Source organism: Schistocerca piceifrons, chromosome 5, assembly GCF_021461385.2.
Source record: "Schistocerca piceifrons isolate TAMUIC-IGC-003096 chromosome 5, iqSchPice1.1, whole genome shotgun sequence".
NCBI classification, from domain to species: Eukaryota; Metazoa; Arthropoda; class Insecta; order Orthoptera; family Acrididae; genus Schistocerca; species Schistocerca piceifrons.
The window spans coordinates 251174293-251184132 of NC_060142.1; positions in this window are offsets into that span (position 1 = coordinate 251174293).

The window sequence follows — 9840 nt, forward strand, 5'->3', positions numbered from 1 at the left end:
TAATAATTCGCCACGACTAAGCCAGCGGACCTCGCTGTAATAAGGCAGGTTGCCATACTGGCTTTCTACATCCTCAAGAAAGCTTTTAAATTGCCTGTGTTGTAGCCCATGCTTCCTTATATAATTGGTTGTACGAACAACACTCATCACATTTTTTAGAGTGATACTCTTTGCACATAAGTTTTCCTGGTGGATCACACAGTGAATGCCCCTTATTTCATTCGACACGGTCAGTTTTTTCATTTTCTCGTTCAACAGCGCAATGAAACCTGATTTTTTCCCTGTCATCGCTGGTGCACCGTCTGTAGACACTGAAACTAAAGAATTCCAAGACAATCGTATATTTGCAACACTTTCTTCAACACTACTTAAAATATCACCTCCGGTTGTAGTGTTCTTCATGGCTACTACATCGAGGAGCTCCTCCCTCACCTGAAGATCTCTATTAACACCTCTAATAAATATGGCAAGCTGCACTGTTCCAGTGATATCAACAGTTTCGTCCAGAGCTAGAGAATACGCCATAAAATCTTTACAGATATTTGCAAGCTGGCTCTGGACGTCGTCTGCCGTGTCCTGTATGCGACGCATAATGGCCATGTTAGATAATGGCACAATCCGAAACTGTTCAACTTGAGATGGACACAAATGTTCTGCTGCAACTACCAAACATTCTTTTATTAAATCGCCATCAGTGAAGGGGCGCAGGGATTTTGCTAAAAGCAAGGCAATTTTGTAACTCACTCTGAGAGCTACCTCAGTTGATTTTTCTTCGCCGTCCAGATCTTCTTCGGATAGCTTCCTTTTAAGTTTAATAACTTCCTGTGCACGACCTGGTCCATCACATTTTCCACTTCCGTAGTCTTTCGCGTGGTACGACATATAATGTCGCTGCAAATTAAATTTCCTAAAAGAATTCAGCGTTTTGTGACGTACTAAACATTTTGCAACACCATCTTTTACTGTAAACAGATACAATTCCTCCCAATGGGGGTTGAACTGCGAAAACACGGTTGGGGTTACGCAACGGCGACTTGACATGATTCTTAACCTGCGAAGTGACTGTTAGATCTGATCGTAGTACTTTAAACGTTACACAGTCGGCGCGAATTCAATAGGCACGCTGCGGCCCTGTTCAAACGTGCGCGCGCATTTCCCCTCCCTCCCTACTCCGCGACCTTGCACCTGCTCGCGAGCAAGTGCCTGAGCAGACGCGAGTACTCGCGCTCAAACCCGGCCAGTTGTTAAGCCCTGCTGTACCCCCTCTTCACAAGCGTGTGTGTGTGTGTGTGTGTGTGTGTTTTTTTTTTGGGGGGGGTGACAATCATATGTACAAACCCTCACTCCACCGTGGAGAGGTTTTTAATTTAATCCAGTATATTGCACAAAGTCTGGTGATCACAAAATTATCACCGCCACAATCTCTCCTCAGATTGGTGGCCAACTACGACTGTAAAAATTCCTTCCACCAGCAGGAGTCGACCAAGCAACCTCAGAGTTTCACGTCACCACACAGACGTGTTAGCAACCTTGGCTACAACAGCAGCTAGTAAAGTATCTAAGGAAAAGAAGATTGCATTGGGTTCCTAGTATGTCATACCATATGACTAAATTTAATGCAAAATTGGAATGGTAAAGTTTACTTAAGGCTTTTGTTGAATTTGCTTTAATCACAGCTGCTTATCCAAGAAATATGTTCCGAAGACAAACTTAAACACCACCACCCCAATGTAATATACATTGTACTCAAGCAAACTGTTGTTCAACCACTGTAAATTGCAGATGTTTTCATACTGCTAGATAAGCCACCCATCTATACTGTGATACTTCACTTACCTTGACAACACCAGTGTTGTTAATGAAAATTTAAATTTTCATGTTTATAGATCAACTTTCTTCATTTGAACCAGTTTTTGTATTCTTAGATGACCCATTCATAAAAGAGCAGCTTAGTATCAAGTACCATGGTCAAGAATACATGACCATCTTGAAAAAGGGCATAGACTGATGTAATGTGTTGCAGCATGCTATGCAATGTTGGGATCAAGGATAATATTTTTTTCATGAATTTGCAATACACTATATGTTCAAAAATATCCAGACATGTATCATATTAGGGTGCACATAAGGAAGTAATAAATGTGTAAGGCGGGTGAGGGGGGGGGGCAGAGAATACTTTTTGATGGTACCAGTGTGCCCTTTGTCTCCATCCTACACCCGATGCTTCAGCCATTGTGTACCCAACTGCAGGGGCAAGTACTACACCCAGTCATTGTTTCCACTTTTGACTCTGCTTAGCAGAATTATATGTGTGGGAAACTGTCACTGTCACTTCTTAACATAATTTTTGTCGTGTTTACTTTGTCACCTTTAATGAACACTGTAATTGGTCAGAAACACTACCATACTTAACTAATTTGAAAATAAATGCTCAAGTTACTACACACAATCTGATGTGCTTGCTACAGGAAAATGCAGCAGAATGACGGTGTGGGCTGGACCATTGTGGTACGCTGCCACTGGGCACACCCCTATAGTGGACATTAATATTGGGTGTGTCCACCCATCACATTTATGACGGCTTGAGTCCTTGTGGAGAGACTTTCAATGAGGTGTCTATCTGTGGAGAAATGGCAGCCCACTTTTCCTCAAGCTGAAACCCTGTCTTTGGCCGTTGGTTTGGTTTCGATACATTGATGACATTTTTTCCATGTGGACTCATAGTGAGGCTGACCTATTAAAATTCCCGGAATCTCTAAATACAAAAAAAAATGGCTCTGAGTGCTATGGGACTTAACTTCTGAGGACATCAGTCCCCTAGAACTTAGAACTACTTAAACCTAACTAACCTAAGGACATGACACACACATCCATGTCTGAGGCAGGATTCGAACCTGCGACCATAGCGGTCGCGCGGTTCCAGACTGTAGCGCCTAGAACTGCTCGGCCACCCCGGCCAGCCTCTAAATACATTCTCCCAGTTAAGTTTCACATGGTCCTGTTTTGAATCCCATGCCACTTTCTTTCACTTTGATGCCTTTTCTCAATGAAGGTCAGCTACACACTTCTGTTCACATTAAATCTATTAACAACAACAAAACTTACATTTTGACAGTTGCCACCTTTTCCACATCAAATGTAACCTATCGTCTATGGCATTGGAGGGAAACATATTTGTTCAGATGCAAACTCTTTACAGCAATACACCAATGTTCTCACCTCAGCCTTCACTGGACATAATTACCCCATCAGCCTAGTTCAAAAGCAGATTTTTTGGGCCACCTTATGGCTCCTACTCCTACGATTATCCCTACTGTAAGACTAGCCCTATGCGCCCTCCGACCACCACCTATAACGACTTATGATTACACCACTTGTCACTCAGTATTATCCTGGTCTTGAATGTATTAATCAGTTACTTCAACAAGGCTGTGACCTCCTAAAATCGTGAACTAAAATGAGGTCCATTCTGTCTGAGATTTTGTTCACCCTCAGCTAGACTAGCTTTTCATTGCCTTCTCAATCTCCGCATTACCTTTGTCAGTCACTATGCTCCTTCTGCACCTATCTCCCTACCTTATGGCTCCTACTCCTACGATTATCCCTACTGTAAGACTAGCCCTATGCGCCCTCCGACCACCACCTATAATACCCTTTTCACTGGCAAAACGTGTACTATCAAAGGGAGAGCCACTTGTGAAACAACGTCGTATACCAGTTGTTACGTAAATACTGTTCGACCTTTTACATGGGCATGACTATCACCAAGTTATTAGATAGGATGAATGGGCATAGATGGAGAGTGTATATTGGCAATACACAATATCCTATTACAGAGCATGCTCTACAATCTGATAGTTGTGCCCTCGGTGCCTGTCTCACTGTACATGCCATCTGGATTCTTCCCCCAGACACCAGTTTCTCAGAAATCTGCATGTGGAAGTGGCACTACAACACGTCCTTTTCTCACCACTCAACTGGCCTTAATTTACGTTATTTTCTTCGGTCTCAGCATTTCTTCACATGAATTATTCCTTTCTTCATTCCCTTTCAGTTTTCTACATCTTTCATTTTTTGACCTGTCAATTTTTTGCCATACCCCTCCCACCTCTATTACATACAGTGCACTTAGCTTTCTTCTCTTTTTAACTGCTGCACAATGTTTTAGCAGTAATCTTGTATATTACCCAATCTTCCAGCTTCAAGTCTCAGGTTTTCAAATCTCATCGAGTGCAACAACCAGTCTTTCCTTTTCATCCCATCCGGTAAGTCTCCTTGACCCAGGGTTCTGAGCAACTTTTCTGAACTCTATCCCTCTTCCTCCCTCTTCAACCATTCTGCCAGAAGAAGGAGCCACTGGCTCCGAAAGCTTGCAGGCTGTAATACTTTTTTATACGTGTGTTCTCCTGCCGCTGCTTAGTGAGTAGGTTTTTTAACTCGTCACAAAGATATTTTGTTGGATTCAGGTTGAAACTCTGAGCAGGCGAGTCCATTTCAGGAATATTATTTATCACTAAACCATTGCCTCACAGTTGCTGGTTTATGACAGGGTGGATTGTTGTGCTGAAAAAATCAGTCATCCCTAACTGTCCCTCTGCTGTATGCAATACACAATGTTGTAAAATATGTTCATATCCTTACACATTTAGTGTTTCGTGTAAGTGCCATAAGGAGATCATGAAAAACATCCATATACCGTAACACCACACCCTACATATTTCGTAGTTGGCAGGTAATGTTCTCCAGACTTCATCAGCCTCAATCCTTTCTTTGTATAGCCAAAGGGTATAGCATGATGCATCTTTCATTTCCAGTCATCCACTATCCAATGGTTTTGTTCATTACACCTTCCCAAGTGTCACTTAGCACTGAGAACAAAAATGTGAGGCTTTCGAGGAACTGCTCAACCATTGTACCCAATTCTTTTTAACTCCATACATACAGTCATGGTATTAGCTAGACTGCTGGTAGGATTTTCGAACTAGTGATTCCTTCTGTTGATTTCATGTGACTACTTACAACCACCCTCCACAATACTGAATGCTTCCTGTCTGCTTTGTTTCGGTTTACCTGTGATTGTTCCTTCATGTTTCCATTTCACAATTTCATCACAAACAGTCGACTTGGGCAGCTCTGGATGGATCTGTTTCTCGGATGACATCCAATGACTACTCTGTGTTCTAAGTCACTGAGCTGTTCTGAGCCACCCATCGTGTTGTTAGTGTTTTATACTGACAACACAACATTCTTATTATGCTGGTGGGTCTGGCTCTCATGACAGTTTGTGGTCAATTGTAAATTACATAGGGGTGCCCATATATTATTGATCATAGTGTTCACAGAGCGGGAATGTCTAAGGGAAATCCCCTTTATTTGCTAAAGTTGGAAAGGGACTCACCTAGTGTCATGATATAGGCCAGAATACTATTCTGGTTCTTACCACACTAGATTATTCAATGTGGGGGATAATCAGGTCCCACTGAAATGTACCATTTGTCCATGCATGGGAGCTTCTGCAGCATCGCAGAATTAGAAACTGGAAAAGCTGTTAGCATGAGTGACATAAAAGTAGATATCTTAGGTGTTGCGAAACAACTCAAATCACTTAAGAAAGGCAAGTCTTCCAGTCCAGATGGTATACCAATCAGGTTCCTTTCAGAGTATGCAAACACAACAGTGCCTTTCTTAGCAATCATATACAACTGCTCACTTGACGAAAGGTCTGTTCCTAAAAACTGGAAAGTAGCACAGGTCCCACCAATATTCAAGAAAGGAAATAGGAGTAACCCATTGAATTACTGACCCGTATCACTGACTTCAATTTGCAGTAGGATTTTGGAGCATATACTGTACTCGAACATTATGAATCACCTTCAAGAAAATGACTTATTGATACTTAACCAACACAGATTCAGAAAATATTGTTCTTGTGCAACACAAGGGATCTCAGATCGATTCCATGTTCCTAGATTTCCAGAAGGCTTTTGATACTGTTCCTCACAAGTGACTATTAATCAAATTGCGTGCATGTGGAGTATCGTCTCAGTTGTGTGACTGAATTTGTGATTTCCTCTCAGAGAGGTCACAGTTAGTAGTGATAGACGGTAAATCATTGAGTAGAACAGAAGAGATATCTGGCGTTCTACATAGACCCTCTGCTGTTCCTGATTTACATAAATGATCTAGGTGATAATCTGAGCAGCCCCCTTACATTGTTTGCACATGACAATGTAATTTACTGTATAGTAAAATCATCAGATGATCAATTCCAATTACAAAATGATCTGGAGAGAATTTCTGTATGGTGTGAAAAGTGGCAATTGGCACTAAACAAAGAAAAACAAGGTCATCCGCATGGGTACTAAAAGAAACCTGATAAATTTTGGGTGTACGATAAATCACACAAATCTAAAGGCAGTCAATTTGACTAAATACCTAGGAATTACAATTATGAGCAACTTCAATTTGAAAGACCACATAGATAATATTGTGGGGAAGGCGAAACAAAGACTGCGCTTTGTTGGCAGAACACTTAGAAGATGCAACAAACCCACTAAAGAGACAGCCTACATTACACTTGTCTGTCCTCTGCTGGAATATTGCTGCGTGATGGGGATCCTTACCAGGTAGGATTGACAGAGGACATCGAAAAACTGCAAAGAAGGGCAGCCCATTTCGTGTTATCGTGCAATAGGGGTGAGAGTGTCACTGATGTGATACACGAGTTGGGGTGGCAGTCACTGAAACGAAGGCGGTTTTCTTTGCGGCGAGATCTATTTACGAAATTTCAATCACCAATTTTCACTTCCGAATCAAAAATGTAGGCAGAAATGATCATCATAATAAAAAAATGGGAAATGAGAGCTCGAACGGAAAGATTTAGGTGTTCCTTTTCCCCACGCGCCATTCGAGAGTCGAATGGTAGAGAAGTAGTATGAAAATGGTTCGATGAACCCTCTGCCAGGCACTTAAGTGTGAATTGCAGAGTAACCATGTAGATGTAGATTGCGCAATGTCCCACTTGTGGCTGCAGTCTCAGTCCATGTTCTCTTTATTATTTACAGTGTGCACGGTAATTGAAGTGATGTACTCCTCTGTAAATTTAATTGGAAGACCAGCATTAATTGTCTACACTGCTGCATTACCAAATAAGTCTTAGTAAGGGGTGCCAGTCCCACTTGTGCCCCACAAGACAGAGTTAAATTTCACAACTCAAACGTCAATAATTAAAAGCTTTGTAGCTGTTCAACTATTTTCAGGCAAAGTTCCGATAATAGGTCAGTGTCAGGAAATTTTCATCGCTAACAGTTCAGTATACCACCTTTGACTGGCTGTTAGTGATTGCCATTAATGTGTGATGTAGTAAAAAGGGAACAAGGTAAATGTCAAGCAAACATACCATGCGCAAATTTGCACAGAAACAAATGAAGTTCATTTGTATCAGATCATCCTAGCCAAGTCTGTAACAGCTGATGCCTCCACACATCACTCAGTGACCTTCTTTCATTGAACAATTTTACACTCATTAATCCTCAATAATTGCAGAGAGCAAGAAAGTGCCTAAGCAGAATTTGAAGCCTGTTGCTGATATCACACTTCCAAATACTTTGTATACTTTCCGTACCAGAAAAGTAATGTGGAATTCAAGCAATTTATCTGGGGTCCAGTGCAGCATGATCATAAGCTTTCAAGCCAAGGGAGGAAGAATTTCCAAAATGGCTAAAATTGCAAACTGTTCACATGCCACTGTGTTTAAAGTATACCACGGATGGCAAATGTTGCTATCCAAAAAGGTGCCGAGGCAATTGTGATGCACCATGCATAATAGATAGTGAATGAACCAGGCTGCAGAGATGTGTACGGGCGAATAGACATGCAACTGTTGAGCAACAGACCACCCAGATGAACCAAGAAGCTAACAACATGTCTCTTTAACAATGCTCAGTGAACATTGCTGTGTATGGGCCTTCGTAGCAGGCAGTTTGTTCTTGCATGCCTACTGATCGCTGTTCATCGGCAACGAAGGCCGGAATATGCATGCCTGAGTGGCAACAGATGGCCTTTTCAGATAAATCACATTTTATGTTCCATTGAACAGACTGCTGTTGGTGTGTGCAGCATCAAACATCTGAAAGAAAACAGCCTGCAACAGCTGTCGGAAGGGTGCAACCTGGAGGGCATTCCCTGGATGATCTCATCGCTCTGGAAGGCACAATAGATTGACACAAATATATATCTATTCTTGAGGACCATGTCCACCCCTATGCGCAGATTGTTAATCCATGGCACAATGGCATTTACCAGCAGGGCAATGCAACATATCACACAGTTCACAGTCTACGTGAGTGGTGCAAAGAGCACCAGGATGAGTTTGCCCTTCTCCCCTGACCACCAGAGACCCTGTATTTAAACCCAATTGAGAATCTGTGGGACCACTTATATAAGGCTCTTTGCACCATGGATTCTCAACCAAGAAACCTAGCACAGCTGGGCACAGCACTGGCATAGCTCCACATCCCTGTTGGGTTGGTACCTTCCAGAACATCACCGACTCTTTTGCTGCACATCTTGCAGTTTTCACAATGCAAAATGTGGTTATTCAAGCTTTTGACAGGTGGTCACATTAGTGTGACTGGACAGTGTATAACTTCATCCATAATTTAAGAAGAAGCAGAAGTTAGAAATTGTCAATATGCTTGAAGTATACCATTTTCAAAAGAATTATCATATCTAAAAGAAAGGTAAGTCAATACTGATCACTACTGTACTACTGGTTTGATGATCAAAACCATTGGTGATTAATTAATGAAAATGAGCAAATTTAAAAAAATTATCAAAAGTTAAAATGAGTTTAAATTGGTAGCACTGTACAAGAGTCTAAAAAGTCAATAATAAATAAAATAAATTCATACTGCATCTCTAAAATATGAAATGATTATTCTCAACTGAAATGCTTGGTTAAAGGAAAATCAGTAAATGTGTGAAGACAACCAACCTTAATTAATTCTCTGTATGAGTGAGCCAACATAAATTGCCATCTGAAATGTATATTTAAATAAATAAGTATAACGTAATCAGTAGGGTCTTGCTGTGAACCCAACTATCTTTAAAAAATCAATTAAATCATTGTGGAAAATGCATTGAAAAATGAATTATTCCTGAAGTTCTCATGGCCAGTCATTAGACATACCATGAGTTTAATGCGCCTCCCGTTCAAGCCCATGGTTGCACAACTTCTCTTAAAGCACAGTTTCGGCATTATTAAACATTGCCATGTTTTTGTTTTCAGGTTTACCTCAATATTCTACATGCTGCCCCCCGATTTATGTGGTTTAGATTTTACAATTGCATAAAAGGTCTGTTAAGATACGTTGCAGTCCAGCGAAAAAGAGTCATTGCTCCTGCCCTAACAAGCCTATCAGCTTGCTCCTTACCATTAATTCCTGAGTGACCAGAGACCTATTACAGGTTTACCACATTGCTTTGCCCTAGCCTCAGAAAAGTTTGATGGTACTCTGCAACAATCTTTGATCTTGTTGCAGGGGCTAACATGAGATTTTGGAGCTGCTTGGCTATCCTTATAACAACTATGTGGATTCTCCTCTACACATGCTCGATATGAATATCTCTGCCTGGAATACTGATGCGGGATTCCAGAGGGGGAATAGTTTTGCAGCTGGTTTCTCTTCCATAGGTGATTGAAAACAATCAATTGTGGGCATCCGCTGTTCACATTGCCATCCCAACCCAGTGGCAACCTCTGCTGCCTTACTCGTTCTCCACCGTGCTGAGCTCAGGTCCATGCCTCTGTCCAGAGGGAATCATGCGAAACTAGGCTTG